Source organism: Rhipicephalus sanguineus, chromosome 1 (assembly GCF_013339695.2).
Source record: "Rhipicephalus sanguineus isolate Rsan-2018 chromosome 1, BIME_Rsan_1.4, whole genome shotgun sequence".
NCBI lineage: Eukaryota > Metazoa > Arthropoda > Arachnida > Ixodida > Ixodidae > Rhipicephalus > Rhipicephalus sanguineus.
In genome coordinates, this window is record NC_051176.1 from 315,794,546 (window position 1) to 315,818,220 (window position 23,675).

The window sequence follows — 23,675 nt, forward strand, 5'->3', positions numbered from 1 at the left end:
GACGCGCTTTGCGTTTCCCTCTAGTGCGGCCGTGGTGTTCAATCACATTTTAACATGCCGCAGGATAGTGACGACGTTCTGCATCCAATATGCGACGCTCTTCTGGCTATCACAACTCGTTCTCTGATTACTGTTTCACCGCTACTACTACAGCTACCACGAGGGGTTGTTTCATCATTGGACATGGACTTAGTCGTCGGCATGGAGAGGTACCACCAAACATCAAAGGGTGCATCCACGTTAAACGGTGCTATAGCTGCCAGCCATCAATATAATTGTAACAAACTCTCCTATATCAATGTACAGTAAGATTCAGTTACTTCTATAAGGGCATGTTTTACTTTCCGTGTTATTCCGATTCCTATGACGGAGGGATCAACCATGTTTTTTATTCATACAAGCGTCTGTTTTTGTAATATCTTGTAAGATACCACTTTACGCTTCCTCTACAGCATCCCTCATCCCTGCATTTCTGCCACCAGTACTTAAACGTCCCTTGGATGACCGCTGACCAGGGAGTTAATGGGTTCCATCGAATTCTGAAACCTCTGAAAAATGTACGCCTTTCGCTGGTCTTGTTGAGCGACATATGATTACGATAGGTTCCAGTTTTATAGCAGAATCATCCTGCTGTGAATATGTATACTTCCGTTCACCACCAGCAGCGAGCTCAATGAGCTTGAAATTTTTGCGGCATTCGTAAATCAGCTTGGTCTTTCTTATTTTTATCCTCTCTATACAATTAGCCACTCGTGTTTCTCCTCTCACGAGTACTCCTCTATCTACGGATTATTTGCTCCACTAGCGTGTCCCACGCTTTTTAGGCATCAACAACTGGTTTCGGTCCTTCACCGCGCTTTTCCGTGAGCCCCGAATGCCAATCGGGCCACTCACGACAAAACCACCGATTTCGAGCACGCAACTGCATTCTGGACGTTAGCGCTGTAAGCCCTACTACTTACACCTATATTTTCTGTAACGCCAATGAGTTTTTGTTTCATTATTGCTGCATTGCTTTTGTTATTTTATCCTCACATTAACTTGCTGAACACTTGCGTAGATTTCAGACGAAAATGCTTTATGCCAGGTTCTACCAAGCATTGGCTCACGTCCTCTCGGATACTGGACGGACGTCAGTAAGAAGGGACGCAGCTGGGTCAAAGGAGCCAACGATTACTGTACTCCCCAATGACAAAATGAGCAGTGGCAGACGAAGACCAGTTGCGTCGTTTATTCTTACACGGGGGAAGCGCGTTGGGCGCGTGCAGTTACCGTGGCTCCAAAATGACGCATTCGAGTGCATCTGGCTCGACACCTTCAGGACATGACTTAATGCGATGTTAAGCGACAGTTTTCGAGTACAACGACCATGTCCGCCATCTGACGAGAGTTACATCGCTTCCGGTGTCATGTTTAACGCGCCTTAAGAGCACGACCCCATTCACAGACCAGCCACTACATTTCTATATCGGCCATGACGAGCTCAAGAATATTCACCTGCGGCAGGAATATTTATTAACCTTTTTGATGGTATCGTACCACAGGAACTGTTTAAACCTTCCTCTTAAACCTACCCTAAACGGACACTTAGACTGTGTGAACCGTTTGCACCATAAGTTGAGACCCCACACCCGTACGTATACGTACGAATTAGCGAGCGGATGTGGCCGAATCGCGGCAATTCTGCAACGCATCAGTTCAGCCGACGCATCCTTTTATATCCATGGCTCGGCAACGTCCAAACTGCTCCAACGAGCAACGTTCCGCGCAGGGCGCCTTAAAGAATGAAAGGGGTGAAAGGGCGAGGAAGGCACAAGTACACGACTGAAGAAGGTCATCTGAACAGAAAGCCATACAGGCGCGAGCTCCCACGCCCCACCTGCTGGATCACCCTCCGGAAGCCACTTTTGGCTGTTAATACTTTCCTGTATGCGCCTACGCCCATCGATAGCCCGCTATCGATTGTTTCAACTTAAAACGTTCCCGCGTTAGAAGCGCTTATGGACAGCTAACGTTATCCGTCGTATAAAACAGGCCCTATTTTTCTAGTTTCACTGTGTCATTTACTTTTTCCGCCGCAGGGAGAGCTTTGAACTGCCTTTTAAGTCGAGAGGGCCGAGCGCTCGTCGTTTCAAACTAGCGTCGACATCGCGCGCACCGGCCTCTCGGAAACGGCAAATTTCGGCGGATTCCGGTAAGTCTGATTCATAATTTTTACGATGGCAGCAGCGAAGACTCGGAAGATGATTTGAATCATCAGAAATATAGGCGAATCTACCGGGTGGCAGAGGGGACGCTAGCCCCACCCCCCCTATTTTCGACAGTTGTCACTGTCGCTGCACGCCGGGAAGCCATCAACCGAGGCGAAGTTTTACTTCTGCACAGCAATCGCTTAATTATATAATGAAATTTGTCCTGCGCTTCTGCTGTGGAGATTCCGTGTCTCACGAGCACGCACTGTAGGTGCAAGCCGCCTGTGCGCCGCTTTCGCGTTTTGCGCTACAGCATTGCAGAGAAGGCTACCGCTGAGAAGGGGCTCTACAACGTAAGAGCACTCTGTCATTATTTTATTCTGTTCTGACTGGCCTGACATTTACATAAACGACAACGCAAATACGGGCAGGAACCAGTAAACGTTTTATGGGTCGATCAAACGCTCGTTCGTCCTGTTTCAAGAAATTCATTTTCTTTCATCGGAAAGGAATGGCATCCCCGCCGCTCTATATCCAATTTGCTACGACTCCATGAGTATGCAGAGCTGTTGAGTGTATCAGTTGGGCCACACTGGAAGGAGATAAAGAAGATTTCAGCTGCGGATTAACCTTCTTCGCCTTGCTCATCATACGGTAGCTTGTAGCGATTGCGGCGGCTTGGCGAGTAATAAGGCAGTGGACGGGGTACATTGGGAGGCCCAGCTGTCAAGCTGTCCAGCAATTTGATCTACCGGGAAATGGTCACGGTCCACGGTTTTTCCGGACTAAGGAGGCTGAATTGACAGCCGGGCTACTTGGTCTTGAGTCATCGCGGATTTTTCAGGGCAAAATACAACTCGGAAGGCAAAGAAGCACACGCGCGCAGCGCTGTTTATTTCTCTCCCTCTCTCTCAGCAAGGATGAGTTCACAGAGTTGCATACGCGCACAAACAGCTCAACATCGCTATACTACAACTGCAAAATTTTATTATACTTGTATTACTAAACGAAGCCGGCATGTCCTCACACCCCTACCTTGAACGCGCAGTAACCCTCCCGAGAGATGTTCGAGAAACCTACATGGTAGCCCCATTCCCGCGAAACGTCCACCCACACCACAATAAAGACAGACGCCTGGCCCGCGCTCGCGCTATCCTCGACCGTACCACCGTGAATCGCGGCTCTACCGTATTCGTCGATGCGGCGCAATACGGCAACTCCTCCACCTTTGCACTCGCAGTAGTAGATGGCGATGGAGCCCTACGCTCAGCCGCCTCGGTTAGGCTAGCAACGAGCGCCATAGCCGAGCTGGTCGCCATTGCTTTAGTGATGACCGACCCCTCGCACACTAGCGTCTTCACAGACTCTCGCGCCGCCATTCGGGCTTACGAAACCGGCAACATCGCGCGTGAAGCAGCCCAATCTTACAAACACGAAAGCACACGGGTTCGCACTGCCTCTCTTGGTTCCCTGCCCACATGGGCAAAGACGTCCACTCCCAACAACCCAACCTCAACGAAACGGCTCATGACCGGGCGCGAGAGATCACCCGCCCGCGACGATCAATTAGCCACCGAAGAGCTGGGCCCAGACATACAGTTTACGACCCCTTACTAACCTTCCACGAAATCACCTCTCACTACCGCAACAACAGAAGCCAATACCCATTACCACACACAAAGCTCGAACGTGTGCAAGCGGTAGCCTTTCGCATGCTACAAACAAGATCGTACCTATCACGGGGCCGACTGAGCCATTACAACACAGACATCACTCCCCAATGCCCAGATTGCAGAGAACTCTATTGTTCACTCTCGCACATGCTATGGCAATGTCCCGCGTTACCTCAGGGACCTCTCACCAAGTGAGTCCGACTGAGAAGAGGCACTCAGGAGCTCCAAGCTCCACCAACAACTCAAGGCAGTCCAGAGGCCCAAGAACTGGCGGAACGCCATCACCTTCTCGCCCCGACTCCGGTGTCGCCTACGGTAGCGGCTGCTCGGGTGTCCCCCCTGGATCCCCCGGCGGCCTAAACTCCTCAGGAACGATGAATAAAGTTCTTGACTGACTGACTTGTATGAGTGGATCCGAGCAGCTGCGATAAGTAGCCGCTGCCAATGCGATCGGCGGGCATCCTTCTTGAATTACATTCAGAGTGAGACACTGGCCGGTAATTCCAAAAGACGTTTTGGTATTGTTCAGCATAGTAATGCGCTGTTTAGTGTGCACACGTCATTTGGACACCGTGAGATTTCACAGATTTGTGACGTCACGTAACAAGCGCGCGATTTTATGGCATACCGAAAATTTTTGACGAATGGCCAAGAACCAACGGCCAAAATATGTCGTATTGAAAATAGTATATTCTCTTATTTTTACGTAGTCGTGCGCGAGCGGTCATTACGCGATTGATCATTTTTGGGTCATTTGTAGCATCGCGTTATGAGCAGCCGCTGTGTGCATGACTCAGAAAATTTGGACCAGTGATAAACAGCTAACGACCAATGCGGAAGGAAACAATGCCGGGTAGTTTAACGTTATAATTTCCCACATTTTTTTAAAGACATTTTGTGCTTACACCGTTTGCATATGCATATTTACTTGCAGGGGCCGGAGTGCCCTCCAAGAAAAGTTGCAAATAGAAATACGATCAGTATAAAGACTGTACAACGCTCCTAATACCAGAAATTCTTACATAAAAAAAACTTGCGATTGACAAGTTAATAATAATAGTGACATAATGGTAGTAACAATAATAGCAATGCGGTAGAAATAAGATTTCGACTAGGAGCAAGCAAGACAAATATAACATACGCAAACCTGAATATGTGCAAGAAAGTGTAGTACTAATTATGGAAAAGGTGCAGTCACTGCTACCTACCTTAAATAAGACGCAATTATTAGTGAGCAGCGTCTGGACGTTCAGGAAATTACATTGAATGATACAAATCTATACTCCTGGAGAGACTGTCATCGACATAATTGCATTGATGCATAAAGTTGTGTGGGTATTGTATAAGAAGTGTTGCTTGCAATACATGCATAACATGTATATGTGTGGTTGTCCCAGTGTATGCTACGTGGAACTGACTGTACTTTCTCTGAAATGTGATTAAACACTGCTAAGGAAATTCCACCTCGGTATATGAAAAATCACATCAGATCGAATGAAAACGAAGCTCTCTTTTCCTCTGTCTATACACACGGCCGACAGAGGCCTGCCCCGCCGCTCGCGAACAGGTTGGTACGCCACTGATCGGAGAGAGCGAAAGTGCGTCGAACAGCCGGGAGACGCCAACCGCCGGTGACTTTCATTTTGATCTTCGAACCAAGTGGTCGCGGCCGCGCTCCGTTCTAAATATATGTGGCGTGTTCTGAAGGTGACAGCAGTTACCTGCAAGGTTTTGGCGGGACCCCTTGCCGGCGGCTGCTCAACGAGGTGAACAAGGCGACCCGCAGTGGACTTCGCCATTTCGCTCCGTCGTGCCGCGCGGCATTTCGCCTGACCGTCACTTTGTTTGTGCCGTTCTTCGCCTAAGAAGTAAACGCTGATATGGAGTCACAACTAATGAATATGCATTGCCAAAAATAGAACAGAAAATCAGTGAATAGAAAAGAGAGAATCGAAATAGAGCAAAAAAGCATGGCTTATCTCTCTGCCAGAGGAATCGGTATAACACGAAAGTGAAACGTGTCTTCACAGACGTAGTTGATCGCTTGTTAGGCAATCTTTTGCCCCAAGGGCGAAGGAATGAATGCTATAACAACAAATTGTAATGTGACACGAAGAATGGCAAGCAGCTCGAAACTTGCAATGCGCTGCTCAAGCAGAAAGAACGCACGGAATGAACATACACAGGATGAGCGCGAAGTGCCACAGTTGTAGCTTATATTCGTGTGCGCAGCGCGCTCCTTTCGCAAAAGCGGCCGCTGCAGTGAGCGAAGTGACCTTCGTGCTCTCAACGCAAACTTGCGGTGAGAGCACAAGACGTACAAATCACCGTCATCAACAGATAAGCGCGCGCACGAGCGGCCACGCCCTGTAGAGGCGCGCACTCATCGCGACGCGTGGGGCGGCGCTCTTCTAGCACTTCGCGCCATCTCGCTAGCGATAACGAAAACACGCTGATAGACCACCGATCTCTGAGTACCGCCATCGGCAAATGGTGTATATAAAAAGCTCGCCGTTAGCATGGCGAAGGACGTGCCGTCTGTGGCCTAATCGTTTCGCGCTGCGCGCTGCGGAGCAAGGGGTCGTAATTTCGACTCCCGGTGACAGAACTTTTTCTTCTAGTATTTTCGTTGCCATCTGTCAGTCTTTACATTTTACAACTTCATATCCGTGACAGAAATAAGTCAGTGGAGCCGTGGTGACCCCGGAATAAAACACTTTCGTGTTAAAATTTAACAGAAAATGAGTGTTTTCTGCAAGACATGCTGCGCAAGCCTGTGTTTCACCGCATCACCTAACTGCATTGCGCGGTGGCACTACAGCCACTTGGGCTAACGTTTTCTTTTGTATCTAAATAATGGCTGCAGACTGAATTGTCAAATGTTCAGGGATATTGGATATAGCAGCATTGATTTATTTACACAGTGTACTTGTTTTTTTTTAAGTTTTCCTATTATTATTTTTTTTCGCAGATTTGCTTAGTAATGTATGCTTTTAATGTAATTAGAAAGCGCATTCTTTGTTCTACAGATTAGTGCCATATATTATAGTATCAATTATTTTGTGTGGCAGTAGAAAAATGGTTTACTAGAGTACCCAAAAATGACCTACTTTCCCGCGGAGCACACATACAAGTCGCTTGGCTGTGCTTGATAACTACGAACTCTAGAAAGAGCGTGCTGTCCTTCTTCTCATCCCCTGCCTCTTCAATATATTTCGTCCGATGATATTGTTGTTGGCTCCGACGGGTTTCTTAAAGCAAGAACGCGCCCTTTAGCGCTGCTGTTTTTGTAACGTGAAAAAACTAACTTCCAGAAAATAATGCAAGCTTGAGAGGCGGTGATGACGATCGCTAGTTTCCGAATGTGCGGAGTCTTGACGTCCCTAATTTTTGTTGGCCTCAATTTATAAAATCATTATTTTGCGCTATTATGTGAAGACGCCTGTCATAGCGTAGTTTAGCGCAAAAAACAGGCAACAGACGAGTGAGAGGACAAGGACACAGCAAGGAAGACGCCTGGCCGTGTTATATTCGCTGCCACAGACATTGTTCTTTAAAGCTCAATAAGCAGCAGAAGTAAAGGAAGAATACCTTTGCAAGCAGAATATTGTTCGATGCTCTTAAAAAGAATGGTTTTAATAAAGTCGCTTTAGTTTTAACAGCGCGCTTTTTGTTTTTAAATAACATAACTGAACGCCGGAAAGTGCATTGACTTACGCATGACATGCTACACAGGCCGCGTTGGTGAAAGTGTTGGTGAAAGAGTAATGAAACAGATTAGATTCATATAAAGTATCGAGAAACCCGCCTTCTTGTTTGACTGCCTATGCTAGTCTGCAGAAATGTAGGAGGTCGCGGCTTGAAACCCGGCTCTTGCGGCCAGCTTTATTCGGGACAGAATAGCGCGTTTCTATTTTTACATGGTAAAGTTCGCTAAAAGGCCCCTCGTCAGGACCCGTTTAACATATTGATTACAAGCTGAAATATTACATTTATGTGAGCAAGGGACCTGGAAAGGTCTCGAAAACCCGTTTTATTTTTATTCTCTGTGTCTCGTGTTTGTTTACCGTAAGACAACGTAGCACCTCACCAGGCGATGTTTGGGGCAAGCTGAGCACCTTTCACAAATGTCCTTTTTTTTTTGGTCAATAAGTTCGCTGTTCACTATTGCAAGAGTAGGAAGGCACTGAACTGCCCTGTTACCGTGCCGCCAGAAGGTAAACATTGCTGTCAACGCGGGCCTTGTCCGCCGTGGTGGAGCAGTGATTATGGTGCTCGGCTGCTGACCCGAAGGTCGCGGATTCGATCCCGGCCGCGGCCGTCGCATTTCGATGGAGGCGAAATGCTACTGTGCGATATCAGTGCACGTTAAAGAACACCAGATGGTCGAAATTTCCGGAGCCCTCCACTACGGCGTCGCTTATAATCGTATCGGGGTTTTGGGACGTAAAACCCCAGATATTCTTATTAACGCTGGCCTTACGTTTGCCAAGGCGATGCAGGGAAATAACTCTGCAAGCGGAGTTCTTTCCCTGCCTTCCCTTACGTATCGTAGGCGATGTGCCCTGTTTTGCTTACATGACGAGCCCCACCTTTCTGTTTTTCTGCGCGGCGCCTTTAGAGTGACCGCAATCAGCGTCTCGCAATGGGAGGTTAACTGAAGTCACGTGCTGTAACAAATGACGCTAAAAGCAGTGTGCTGTAGTGCGCGACTCACATCTCTCAGGAAGTGTGGCCCCCTCTGAGATGCACGGACTACCTTTTATTATTTTCATACTTGGTAGACACGACGTTCACCTGCTAATCTACCGACCTAATTGGCCAGTAATCTTAGATGATCAAATTCTTCGGTTTCATCGCATCCCTCATTATCATCGTCTCAATGATACAATAATGTCAATAAACACTTCGCACCGTCAGAGGATGATAAGTAACTATCATTCATTAAGGCGAGAGCGTTGTATGGCTCGTGATTTTAAAAATCCGGCTTTCGGCGGCGTGAAAACCGTTTGTACCAAAACTCGTGTGGGCCGATACCCGGAGGCTGTGCAACAACGGGTGAGATGGAAAATGCCTCAGGGTGAGGGTGGGACGACCAATCCAATTGACTAAGGACGCTAAAGTAGTTTAATTAATGAATGTATCTCCAGAGCATAGCCTACTGTGGTATTCTAAGCGTCAGCTATAGGGGTTAAATTTTATTACAGCGCCACCGACATAATGTGTATCCGCCGTGGGAGCGATTGGCAGATAAAGTGGGCGCTGCTAAGCGCGAGGTCGCGGGTTCGATTGCCTCCCATGGTGGCCGTATTCCAGTGGGGACGAAATGCAAGAACACCCGCTTACTTTGATGTAGGTGCACGTTCAAGAACCCCAGGTGTTAAACCTATTACAGAATTCATCCACTGCGGCTTGCCTCATAATGACAATGTGGTTATGGAACGTAAAATCCTTTAGAATATTATTATTTACATAGGCCGCTCGGCGACAACAGAAATAATACCTGAAAAACAACCCCGTACACACGCTTCATCATTAACGCGATAGTGTCACATACCGAGTTTTGCCTAAATTAATGCTGTGCATGTTCTATCATCTGCTTATTTTAATAATTCGCAAGTAGCCACGTGAATGCGCACGTGGATACTTCGGAATTACAGATGCTCTTGTCACAGGATAAAAAAAAAACCATATATAAAGGGAGAAGGTTATAATATTCCTCTAGTTTTGCTTGCTTTGCTCGCTAGGCCGTCTTCTGGCGCTGCTGTCGCATGCGAAAAGCTACACCGGAGTGTGTATTTTCGCGGGGTACAAGTCCAGAAATGTCTTGTCCTGGTCTTTGTATTTTTTTTTTCAGTCATATTGCAAGATGAGAAATCCAAACACGACTAGACGCTTAAGACGAGTGCGGTTGAAACCACAATGCACTGCGGAGAAAACATTCAACCAGGTTTAATATAAGGCTTCGAGCTTTCATTTTTGGTAATTCAATTTACATAAACCAACACTCTACCAGTATCAAGTGTTGTTAATAATAATAATGATAATTCTTGAGCTTTAACGTCCCGAAACCACGATATGATTATGAGGGACACCGTCGTGGAGGGCTCCGGAATTATTCACCAGCTGAGGCTCTTTAACGTGCGCCTAAGCCTAAGATTTATTTCAGTATTTTCAAATGTGGTTATATTATATAATATCTGGGGTGTAACGTCCCAATTTTCAAATATGGTTCGTCAACGCCCCGACTCCGTAGCGGCTGCGTAACTGCTGATACTCGACCGAATCAAATGCCTCCTCGTAATCTATGAAGGCTATATATAGGGGTTGGTTATATTCCGCGCATTTCTCTATCGCCTGATTGACAGTGTCAATGTTGTCTATTGTCGAGTAGCCTGTACGGAATCCTGCTTGGTCCTTTGGTTGACTGAATTCTAATGTTGCCCTAATCTTTGTAAACAGCTTGTAGACAACGGACAGTAAGCTGATCGGTCTGCAATTTTTCAAGTCCTTGACGTCCCCTTTTTTATGGATTAAGATGATCTTAGTATTCTTCCAAGATTCGGGTACCCTCACCGTTAAGAGACATTTTGTATACAGGGTGGCCAGTTTTTATAACACAGTCTGTCCACTCTTTCAACAGATGTGATGTTACATGATCCTCACCAGGGGCTTCCCCTCCAAGTCTTTTCTTTATTTCCCCTGTGGATGTCCAATTCCTCTGGGCTACTTCTTACATTATCTTCCCGGTTGCCCCGGCTAGTGCACAGAGCTCCGTAAAGCTCCTCAGCTATACTACCCTTGTGTTAGTGCCTTTGCCTTTCTTGTCTCTTAGTACATACATCTGGTTTTGCCTGTGCCCAGTTCACCGTTTTGAGGCTTCGTCCGTTCTAGAGATGACTAATAGAAACATAGGACGAAGTTAGTCACGTGCGAGCCGGGCAATGTCCCCTGCCCCTACACCATAAGTTAAGTAAAACAATACAATTCGGCTTCCTAGATGAAGTTACGGAGCGGTCTATGCTATTCGCGGATCCATTTGGAAACAAAGTCCATCGACACTGTAGACCAGCTCAAGGTGAGGTTGCGATATTCAAAGAGTACTCGAGAGAGTATAGTCGGTGTTTACTAAAATAAGTATACATTGAAGTATAAAGTATACTGAAATAAAGTATACATAGACCGCGTGCGCGTCGCTCGCACCATATATGCATCAAACGACAAGATTTTGCCACCCTTCGTTGATACTAACTGCAGTTGTTGCATTTGAGAAACGCTGGTTGTGCTTTCGCGCGTTGGCTAGCAGGTGAATGTATGCCGCAGACACGTATAGTCGTGAGCAAGATGACCTGCAACTTGAAATTACCTTTGAAATAGGCTAGCGGCTAAACGCAGCGAGCAAGCGCAAAAGTGTTCACGACACCAAATGCTCAAACGGAAGTGTGTGTATAGCGATTAAGTGCGTTACATTTACATTAGTGCATTACAAGTATTCGTACACTAAACAATAATTCGGTGTTCAGCTCATATTGATGACAGCAGTACGTCTTGACGGCAGGCACGCTGTAACACACATGCCGTTTAAGTGCTACGTCCGATATACATACGTACGCTCGGCAATACCTACACTGACTGCGTTATTCCTTTCACATTTCATGCGTAGAGATACATGCAGATGCGTTCGGATATGGGAATTGTTTTACGATGTAAGAATATTCAACGTGTTCTTTTCGTGTCGCGCTCCCACGGCGCCAACGAGCAGCGGGCGACCGAACGGCTGGCTCGCTCGATGTACACAGTTTTCCCATAGTGCTTCACGCTCCCGCGGGGCGTTCTGGGATTGCTTGAAAAAGGTTTATTAGCAAGAATCTCCCAATGCATTCACCCTCTTTCTTTAGGCTATCATCTTATGCTTTGCAATCATATCCCTCAGTTATTTTTTACTATTATCTGCACTTAATTATTATTTGCCTGTAGCTATCAATTTAATTATTTACTCCTTTAAATTGCAGAAGGGTCTCTTGAAGGGCCAGTTGGTATACCTGTTAGGGACTATACACGCGCTATCCGCACACCCGCTCCGCACGTGGCGGGTCACCTGCCGCCCGCAAACGGAGGAGGAAAAACCGGTACCCCGTGTGCGACGATTGGCGTCTTTCCGGTTTTTCCTCCTCCCTTTGCGGGCGGCAGGTGTCCCGCCACGTGCGGAGCGGGTTTGCGGATAGCGCGTGTATAGTCCCTTACTGCGTTGAAAACAGCGCGAAAACGGGACGATGGGTAACAAACAACACAAGCGTTGTTCTAATGTTTTCTTAGCATTCGGGCCTTTTTCGCTCTGTTTTCAACGCAGTAACACGTAGCAACTGGCCCTTCAACACAGCCTTCTGCAATTTGTTTCTCTTGCATCAGGCTCTTTCGCACCTAGTGCTTTGCATAACTCATCAATGTACCAGCACTTGTATTGTTTTAAATTCGAAGCATTTCTTAGCGAACACTTGACACTTTGGGCATATCTATCTATCTATCTATCTATCTATCTATCTATCTATCTATCTATCTATCTATCTATCTATCTATCTATCTATCTATCCGCCTAAGTCTGGGTGCTCTCTTGATCGCCTCCTTAAAGGGGTACTGGCACAAAATTTCGCGGCCGAGATAGCGTGCTGGATCGATTCCCGTGTACGTGCGTGTACCATCTGCAAAATATCGACAGCGAATAAAGCTTGGAAGGTATTTTATATGAATTTTGAAGTTCGCGAGCGCGATCCAGCATTATAGGCCGCACCTGGTACATTGACACCCTCGGAGGTGACCCGAGGTGACCCCCCTACTTCCCCTACGTAACCGTTGCAGCCGGTACAAGTTATGATAATGTCGTAGCCGCCATTTCTGTTTGACGCGCTTCCCGACGAATCGCTCCTCGCCAGCGGGTCAAACCTGAAGTGATTCGCCACGTCGAAAATTCCTTCCATCCCCGCCGCAAGAAAATCGTCGCCATCAGACGTCGATGAGCCCGACGGCGACAGACCGCGCGGAAATGCGTCACTGTTCTGTGTGCTCACGTGACCGAGCGTTTCACTCGCTAGGTGGTGATAGGTGGTGACCCGGCGGCTTGTCGTTTTTGGAGCTCTGTCAAACCGAAACTGAGGCTGTGTCAGTAATGAGGAGCTTGTAATTAATTATCTGTCGCGCGCTGCAGGAAACGTGCCGTGTTATGACTAACAGGCCCCCAGAAACACATTGCAGCAAAAAAACGCGGGGCGAAAATTTTTAGATGTGAAGCATCTTATAGCGGAGTTCAATCCGGTGGTGGTGGTGGTGTGCGGCGTGACCATCCTTACTGCGCATGCGTATACCCTCTCCACACACCTCATCTACACTACGCCTCTACACTTCCCCCTCCCCTTTCCCACTCACCCTCTCCCCCTCATCTCCGCTTTCCCTCTCCACTCCTCCTCTCCCCACCTCCTCTCCACTTTCCCTCTCCCGTTTCCCTTTCCCCTTCCCCTCTCCCCTCTCCAATCTTACTCTGAAACGCAGGCTAGACATGCCGGAATTCTCTCCTGCGCAACGCCGCGATGAGCACCAGGGCATGCTCGTCCCCTCCCCCTCTCTCTCCTCTCCTACGCTGCCGCCCTTTAGCGCGCCTGTCGACCGCGTTCCTCGCTCGCCCTGTGAGAATTAATGGCCAGGCTAGAGAGAAGACAAGACGCGCGTAGCGTTCCTCTTCGCGTTGCACGACGCGAGGTCGGTAGCATGCCCAACGAACGCCAACGGAACGCGATCGTGCAAGTGCTCCGGCTTCGCATCGCCTCATGGTCCCCGTTAGCGGGAAATGGTGCAATTTTTGTGTCAGGACTCCTTTAACTTGGTGTAGACCAAAATTGGCAGGGAAGGGTAAGAGGATTTGACGAATATGACTGTCGGGTCTTGACGTGAATAACGTGAAAATCCTGTCGTGTACGTCGGCAAACACTTTCCTCTAGATACGTGTGGCACATACCCGTTTACCACGGGCCGCAGTGTACGGGTATGTGCCACAGGTGATTGACAGTTTATATCTACCCAGGAACGGCGAAACAGACATGGGTAATAAAAATGCGAGAGCGTTAAGAGAAACCGATATCGGCAGCGTTGACCTGACAAATGGAAAGAATAAAGATTAGGATCCCAGCAGGAATCGAACCCAAGCACAATTCTGCGTGGCAATCAGGTATCCTACCACAGAGCCACGCCAGGTATATAAACTGGCTTGGAAAAACGGACTATGCAGGCGTAATGTCGGTGCAACATCCATTGTGGTTGTGGTGCTGGGTATCTAATTTTACAAGAAAGCAATCAACACTACATATGCATCCCTACGATACAGGCGTCATATCAGATTAATTTATGTGGTTCCAATGTTGGCTCCGCTTTTATAGAAGTCTAATAAACCTTACATTTTTATTCCTATGATTCAGTAAGCTATACTGACGCATTTCTCGACCCCGGCGGAACACATTAACGAAAGTTACGTATGATTCACATGATTGCAGTATAAAGCGCACTTAGTTTCGATAATACTGACGTATGTGCTCTAACGTGAGGGCTGACTCTACGTCGCACCATAAGTTACCCTTTAAACGCCAGTATTGTCTACGTACCTGGTAAGCCCACGATGTGCACACAGCTACTACACTTACGAAAGCACATCGATCCACTTCGTAACGCTTGGCTCAAAGCCGTAAAATACAGCATAATAGTACTCGATGACTGCTTCGCATGAAACCGATTCCCTCAACGCTTGAGACCTGCCGAATTTTTTTCCTTAGCCTTTGTTCAATTTTCGCGCTGTTTTCAAAGCAGTGTTCCTTTAAATCGTGATCTCTCGTAAATGTTTCTTGTGGCGCATGTCAGTGATTAATGGCACCTATATTAAACGAATAATTATAATTGATTACGAATTAATGATATTTATCGCTGCTAATAATTAACGATATTCTATTATTTCCCGCCATCGTACTATAACTGCATAGATTCATATTGCCACGAGCGTTTCTTATCACTTTTGCTGTATTCGGTTTTCGCCCACAAAGACTGTCAGCAACGCTCAGGGCAAACCGCACCTCATTGTTCGAGAAGCTTCGCGATTATTGTAGATCGTTTTGTTAAGATTGCGCGCAAGTCGCGAACACTCGAGCTTATTCTAGAGCTTGCGCGACAACCAGCAATAACGCTGGAATATACGACGGCACGTGTATAAATGCCGACGCGCTTCACCACTTGTCAGTTGATCGACGGTCGATGCTCTGTTCGCCGCTCTCAGTGCATACTGTGTATTGCTGTAAATTAACTTTCCGTTTCTCGGCCACAAGTTCGGCCAAATAAAGTTTCATCTCGGACACGTCGCCTGCGGTCTTCGTCGACGTCACGACTACGTGACAATATACTATCTATCTTAATTATGTCCTACACTGACAGCTCTCACCCGTACATTTAAAATATGTTGAATTCATCGTCGCCATTCATTAGTAATGCACTTCATGCCAAAGTGCGAATGTAGATCAGCATTATAGTAAGTCATTCCTAATGTGAATTCTGGGCTAACCTAATTTTAAAAATTCGCGCAGCTTGCACTGAGTCGCACAAGGTTGGGCTAGAGGGGAGCTGGTCGACACTTGGCTGGTCCTGGCTTGACCAGCCAAGTGTCGACACGTGCATTCACACGCGGATGCACGAAGTGTTCACAGGATCAGATTGTAAATCACGAGTAGAGACTAGGTGTTGATAGGGTTCGATTGGGTATCGCTTGGCAATCGCAACACCAAGTAGGTCACAACACCAGTAAATCACAACACCAAATTAATCACAAGTACCAATCACAAGTAAATAACAACACCAAATGAATCTGCTTAAGCAGATTAATTATAATAATGAGCTTAATAGCATTGTAACGAAAAACAGCGCGAGAAGACAAGGACGAAAGGGTCACACACACACACAAAACGCTAGTGTGTGTACCCCTTCCGTCCCTGTATTCATGTGCTGTTTTTTCGTTACAATGCTACCAAACCAATGAGCCCACCGACATGCAATAGCTTAATAGGTCTTAGTGGCACATTGGAGACTTGGTCTCGATTAGCTTGCATCCCAAGTCAGACTAGCCTTAAATATAACTTAATTAGTTTAATTAGCCTAACTCGCACATTCGAGGCTCGGCCTCGACGAGCTTGCATTCGAAGTCAATATAAGCCAAATGAACTAATTAGCATAATTAACGCTAATTACCTCAGGATTATTTAGTCTTAATTAGCATTTGCTCGGCACATCTTGCCGAGCGCGGCATAACTATGCAACAAGCATCTCAACTCGGCCTAATTATGGCTAATTAGCCTTTCAGTTAATTATGCCTGGCTAATTAGGCTTTGCCCTGCTCAACTAGGCTTAACCAGACTTGGCTATGATTCACTTGGCTTAACCAGGCACAGCTATGCTGAACACGCCGACATGATGATGATTGTTTGTGTACATCGCGAGTCAGACAAAGGATGGGATAAGAGCTCTGCTGTAAAAATAAATATTGTAATTGTGCTGCAGAGTTCTTAATTGCCAATTAGCAAAACATTCTAAATGTATTCAGCCTCTCCCTCTATGCTTTCATTTGATTCGTTACAATGATATCATCCTATTAATTTATTGACCATCTACCCACACTTGATAATTACCTACAACGATCACTAATAAATGATAAAATATGTTTCTCTTGCATAAAATTTCATTTGTCACCTTTAATCACTCGGTTCCATAGATTTCCCCCAAAATCATCCCTGACTACTAACCATCAATCACTACCACTAAAGATAATTGCATGCGTGTTATTATCTATCCCCGTTCGTAATTTCATACACTGAATACCGTATACATTTTAATAATAATAATATCTGGGGTTTAACGTCCCAAAACCACACTATGATTATGAGAGACGCCGTAGTGGAGGGCTCCGGAAATTTCGACCACCTGGGGTTCTTTAACGTGCACCTAAAGCTAAGTACACGGGCCTCAGACATTTTCGCCTCCATCGAAAATGCAGCCGCCTTCGGGTCAGCAGCCGAGTGCCATAACCACTAGACCACCGTGGCGGGGCACCGTATACATTTTATGTTCGAATGCTTCTATACTGAAAGCCTTCTATTATGAGCTTAAAATTGGTGATTTCATCGTTACAAGTGATGGCATATCGTCAGGGTGCAAATGTGCATAATGTTGATGAGTAAACCTCAGTCAGTGTGAATACTTGCGGGTACGTCATTGTTAATTGTGTTAATTATCCATAACAATTAGGCTAAAAGACCCCTAATCAAGAATTAGCAACTTGATATTCTTACATCTAATTAAGCTAAAATACCCCTAATCACTAACTAGCAACTTAAGATTCTTATATCTTTCATCCTCTTCGTCTCCACTCCATGTGATACACCATCACGCGATCCTCCGATTAGTTGATTTTTATTTACCCTTTCCCTATTTAACACTAAGTATAAGTATTAATAATTCCAGAGTACGATTACTATCTCTTTTATACCTTTTATTAGTAATTTGCTATAATAGCAGCTACTGCTAGTTACATGCGATAGCCATCTAGTATCAACGGTGTACGTGGCAATACTACCTATAAATATATATATATATATATGATACATGTCCTTCTGTACTGACCGCTTTCACTAATAAGCTTTAAATAAATTGTTAAATTCATTAGTACCTTTGATTACATATACTCAATAGAGGAAGATTCGCATGCGTATCAATGTCTCTTGTTAATTATTACTTGCTTTGAATTACGAGGAACTATTCTCGTTTTTGATCATCTGCTCTAATTAACCTACGATTTCTCATTGCTAATTATCAACAGAAGAACTCCACATTATTCATACCCTCCATATCTTGAGCAGCTTCAAGAAAAACAAACTTGTATAAAAACACTGACAATTTCCCGTGTTTTCGGGCCACGGAAAACACTATGAAGCGCATGCACCCCTATAAGGGGGTTTCGCTGCAATGCACCTTTTTACAAAAGTTCCCCTCGAACCTCGGAAACTTCGCCAACATCAGCCAAACTTCACAGGTGCGAAGACTGAATCATCTAGATTGGATCACTTTAGTGATTTAAGCAGGTGAGGGCACATTATTTTTATATAATTTTTTTAAATTCTCTCCTATGGAGTTTCACATAGCACATAAAAGTGGTTCTCGAACCCAGGAAGTTTATGAGAATAAAACCAAACTTCTCGCACTGTGAGAGGATGACTCCCAGATTATATGGACGAAGTGATTTAAGCTTATATTGAGGCGTTGCACTACAATAAATGTTTAAAGGTCGTTTCCCATTCAGTGACGCTGCCACTCAGCAGCCAACGCAACAGATGGCGCTAATTGTCGATGTCCCGAATTCCTGGACATGCGGTTCGAGGAACGGTGCATGAGGACACTAACGAGCGCTCTGCAGGAGCGGCGCGAAAGTGGCTTCAACTGCTTCGTTAAGAACGCAGCTTCTTGACGGAGTCCGCGTCGGATTAACCTACGGCTTGTTGCTCCCCATTTCAACATGCAGCACTACTGTCGTTTATTGTTCGCTTGTCATGGTGCAATGTAAGAATACTGATCTATTAAGCCCAGAAGAAAGACAGCAACCTCTACGGGAGAAAGTGGCCGATCAGCAGCATGCACAACGCGTTCGTGGCGCCCTCTTCCAATCATGCAGATTAGCAGCGCATCGGCACTCATCGGGCTGCCAGAGACACTGCGTTTCGGCAGAGCTGGGGAGCACCGGCTGGCAACATGCACGTTGACGACTCCCATGTCGACTGCGCAGAATTGTATTTTTTAAACTTCGGGAAAGTGGCACGTTGCACTTTCTCGTTATGGATGCCATGTGAGAGAGATTTTTGCCTTCACAGGTGCGGGTGAATGGAGTGCCTGACTTTGCAGACGGCTTTCGCTTCAACTTATGCCACATTACTACTACTTCTTGAAATAAATATCATCGTGATTTCCGCGATTTCAATCTCCTAAAACACAGCCCTTCATGCATGGCCCCATTGCCGTGCGTGTTGGCCAATAGGGGATATCCATGTTTTGTACATCGGCAGCACTGGGCGTCTTCGCCTTGTTTTGTTGGGTGCGCTCGCGGCACTCTGCTAGCGAATGCAACAAATCTATTTATGTGGCTTCCAAAACTATTAAACGGCGTTGGACTCAGTAGAGATATCAACCTCTTTGGAGGTATTGCGTCGTCATCGAGTACATGAAACATAAGTGAATGTCCGAGATAACATCTACAGGATTCCACAGCTGCATAGGAGGAAAGTTCATATTGAGAAATAGATTGGGCAAGAAGACACAATCACGCCGAACGAATGAACCAGTCAAACAGATGAAGAGAAGCGGCATTCACAAACACCATCTTCGAGGAAAACCAGGGGCGCATGCGTTGCAACAGAATAACAAAGGCCTACTTGAAAAGCGAGAAGCTAACGCCAAAGTGAGAGGAAAGCAAGCGCATCAGAGAAAGGGATGTAATGTTGCACACAATTAGAGAATTTCTCGTTCCACCTTCCCCCATCAAGGATCTTGACAGTAGGTTCATTTTTCAGCATCACGTGCGAACTGAACTAGACTTGAACCTTACTGAGATCTCTAGATTGTTGCTTACTGGGTGCTTATCCAAAGAACACAAGTGGGAAGAAATGAGTATAAAGATTAGCGTAGAATATATGAGTAACTGACGGTCTCGAGATATCGTGCACTTGAGAAATGATGGTGATGAATTGCAAAAAGCATTATTGGAGACGTGCACAGAAAGAGTGTTAAATTACGGTTGAAGATAGGTAGGCAGAAAACAAACAATCTTAGGATGCCGGCGAAAGAACCAGATCCTAGAACTAGACAACCTAGGCAGCCAAATCCGAAAATCTGCACAAGGGTATGTATTGTAGCTCATTTGCTAACAGCGGAGCCTTCTCAAGTAAAGGACACTCACCGTACAATAATAGGCTGGAGCGCATGCGGAAGACATTTCCAAATCATGACCGGTAACTTAGCTTTGTCCCTAAACTGGAAATTGTACAAGTTGAAATTACCTACGGGGCAGAAGCTTGGGGACTAACAAAGGACCTCCAGAAGAAGGTAAGAGCCACGCAGCCTGTGATGGAAAGAAATACATCCCTAACATTTAGAGACTGGAGAGGAGAAAACAGCCGATGTTCTAGCGGGCATTAAGCCACAATAGTGGGCTTGGCCGGCTCACGCATCGGTTAGATCACCGACGGCCAGTGAGATAGATACCAAGGAATTGGAAACGCGGCCGAGGATGGGAAGGGGTTAGTTGGAGTGATGGAATTAAGAAGCTCGCAGGACTAAAATAAAAGGCTGAACGGTAGGAGAGGCCTCCTAGCATAGGCTCAGGGTTAGGAGCCAGGCAGCATTCCATGGAACGGTAACGTTGGACGACCCTTGAGCTTCGCCTTCAATAGTAGAACGCGATAGCGTAATCAAGCCGCGTTCGCAACACATTCTCAGTCGGCAGCCTGGCTTCGCTTCTCGGTACACACCTCACCCGTGCCACAAGGGAAGGCGCGAGTTAAGATAATGCCTAGTACAGTTGCGAAGTGGTTCCGTAAGGCAGCTCCTCACTTTGTTGATGCAATGTGACTGAGCGCTTTGTCATGGGTGGGCCTTTAAACCGCTCACTCGTGCAATTCACATGTCCAGTCCCCTGGCGCGATTCTATTGTTCTGTCAAGCAACGTTAAAAGCGTTGACACTCCCAGCATTACATGACATTCGTATAGGTTTTTTTTTTTCAGAAGCAGTTACAGGCAATGGCGTGGCTCTGTCAATAAATAAAAAAAATGGCGTGGCTCTGTGGTAGAACACTTGCTAGCCACGCGGAAGACCTGGGTTCGATTTGCACTTGAACAGAAGTTTTCAGTTATTTCGTTATTTTCATCAATCTAACATTTTCGCTCACGGACAACGCCAATTTTTTGCTCACAGCCAACGACACCGGAATTTCTGTGCAACGAGGTCGTTAACGATATCGAGTTAAAATCATACATGTAACGCAAAGCGATAGGAAGACGGCAAAGTTCAAATCAAATCACAGTTTATTTACACTCCGTAGGTGTGGACAAGCTCGGGCGAAAAGTTAAAGCTTGCTTGAGGAAAGCCCAAGCATGCGTATCCAAGGCATAAGTAGAGACGCATAAATATGTGCAAATAGTATCGTAAAATGAAACCAGTACACAACAAGCGTGACAAAATCGGTATTGTGACAATGTACACCTTGCTTGAAATTGCAAAATATTTATGTTCACCGTGGTACAGAGTATGTCTAATATAAATAAGTATAGATCTTCATGAGTTAAATAAAAAAGAAAATAATGCGCAGCAACACACAAACATCGAACATGATGCAAATGGCATTGAACTCTTCATTCAGTTGGTTGGTTGGTAACCACTTCATTGATAGTCCTGCAGAGCTTTCGCCGACCGGGCCTTAGGTCTCCCATGTACAACAATTATTTTTACATAAAAGTAGTTACAAAAAATTTTTAATGTCTCTTATGCTACATTTCTCTAGTCACTACTGAGAAGTGTGTTGAGTGAATGAGGCAAACAATAGCGTAACATTTGTCGTCCGGCCTTGTTTCCAAAGAAAGGAGCTTTTTCTCTTAGATCAGCGAGGTTTGTAGATTTTCATAAGGATACCATTCATATTTATAGCTAATTTCCAATCATAAAACTTGTATGTCAGTATAACGTCAAAACAATGAAACAGTTACTGTGAATGCGTACGATAATGAACGTTAGCCATTGACCAATTAGCCTTTTTTCGTAATATAAATATTGTACAGTTATTTCTTCGTGTTGAATCTCCCGTAGTAAAAAATTCACCGATGATTACGATACTGCCTGAAGCCAATTCTGAGCGCAGCTTCGTGTTGGGGCAACGCCAACTGTGTTTGAAGTTTTCGCTTGCCGCAGTCGTAGCAATGTAACATTCGTTACATACTGCCACACCGCTCGAGTGCTACGAGTTCGCTCTCGTTCGTTCTCGTTCGCTCTTTCGGTTACGCCGAAAGATTGGTTACGCCAATGCCGACGCGAAGCAGCTCAACGCAGGAACGGGCGCCTAAGAGCTGTGCTCTACAACGCCAAGCTTGCGCGTAACGAGCAGCACAGTCCCATCGAAAGCTGGAATAGCGGCGTTTCTAGAGCCCGTTCTATAATCTATTGGGGCAACTTATACATGTACACATGCAAGGTATTCACTATGTCATAAATCATAAATATAACACGAAAGTGTTTTATGCCGGGGTCCGCCAAGAATTTCATGACGTATTTCCGTCACGGAAATACGCCAGCAAAATGAACGCCATCAGATGGCAAAGGAAGAAACTATAAGAAAAAGTTCCGTTGACAGGAGTCGAGCCCACGACCTCTCGGTCCGCGACGATGACTGGCAGGCGTTTAGCCCATTGAGCTACCGCCACACACATAACGGAGGCTACATGAACGCGCCTTTTGCATTTCACAATTTCCTCTCACAGTGCTTTTGGATGGAAGTATGTTGAATGAATGAGTGCTATCAGCGTCCCCTTTGTAAAGGGCGGTGACGTGTGCCACCAGGGTTGAAAGAAAAATGTTGCAGCGGCTTAGATCGGCTATGCCACGATATACGTAGCGTTACCAAAGGTTGAGCTGATTATTGTGAGCTTTTCGTGTCTCCGCAGCACGTTTAGCCTTCCTCTGTTCATTCTTCCTACGCTCAACCGCTAATTGCCAGGCAACTACTTTTGTATCCGATGAGTGAAGTTGTGAAGCTTCTCCGCTCTTCTGCGCCGTTGAGCAGCATTTGCGCTTTCCTTCTGCATGGCTATACCCAGTGTTGCCATCTCAGTTGTCAAGAATTCCACCAAAATGGGTAATGAAATCCACTAAAATCCACGAGTTTTTTTACAAAACCACCAAGTTATCCGCTAAAGCACTAACAAGTATTTTGTAGGACCCTACAAGAAGCATAAATACAAAATAGACAAAGAAATGCTGAAAAGGAACGCAACTTCCTGAATAAAAAATATCACTGTATTTTCAATTTTCTTCATGGAACACTCACTCTGACCGCGGCTCTCAGACTCTCAGCGCAGGCATAAGCGCATAAACGTCTCAAAGTGTGAACAGATTGTCGTAGTCACAGTCTGGGCTAGAGTCTCCCACCTGGCCTAGCAGACCATCTGGCTTGTGTGGAGCACCTGTTGAAGGTGAGCGCTTACTCACACTCACTTTGTATACATCCCGAGTTCCGATGAGGTGGATAGTTTTCTCTGGCAGCTCGTAGTCGAAGCACCACTTTTTGTGTCTTTTCAGCCCAGCTCTGATGTCTATGATGGCGTTAACTGTGCTGGGGAAAGCCTGATTTGGAGCTTTGTCTTCAACAAGTTCATCTGGCTCAACGATCGCTCAACTTCAGCATTCGAGTAAGGAAGTACTGGAATGGTGGTGGCGAATTATGCCAGTTCCTCGAGCGGGTTTTCACCATTCCGCTAAATATTCCGCCATCCGCTAAATACAAATTTTCGCGGATAATGTTATCGAAATTCCGCCAGATCTAGCGGAATATCCGCTGAGATAGCAACACTGGCTATACCACACTGGCAAACGCCAGTCAGAGGCGCTATCAAGCGGCTCCCGCGCAGTGTCAGACGGCGACTGCACAGCGAAGGCGAATAGCTGCGCGCGCGCCGGCGTCAGTGCCTCTGCCAGGGCTA

At 46.0% G+C, this 23,675-nt stretch overlaps 1 pseudogene; it reads right to left on the minus strand.

The window, feature by feature from the left end:
* The window catches only part of LOC119379459 (transforming growth factor-beta-induced protein ig-h3-like), a 183,299-nt pseudogene that overhangs the window by 104,165 nt on the left and 55,459 nt on the right, over positions 1 to 23,675 (minus strand).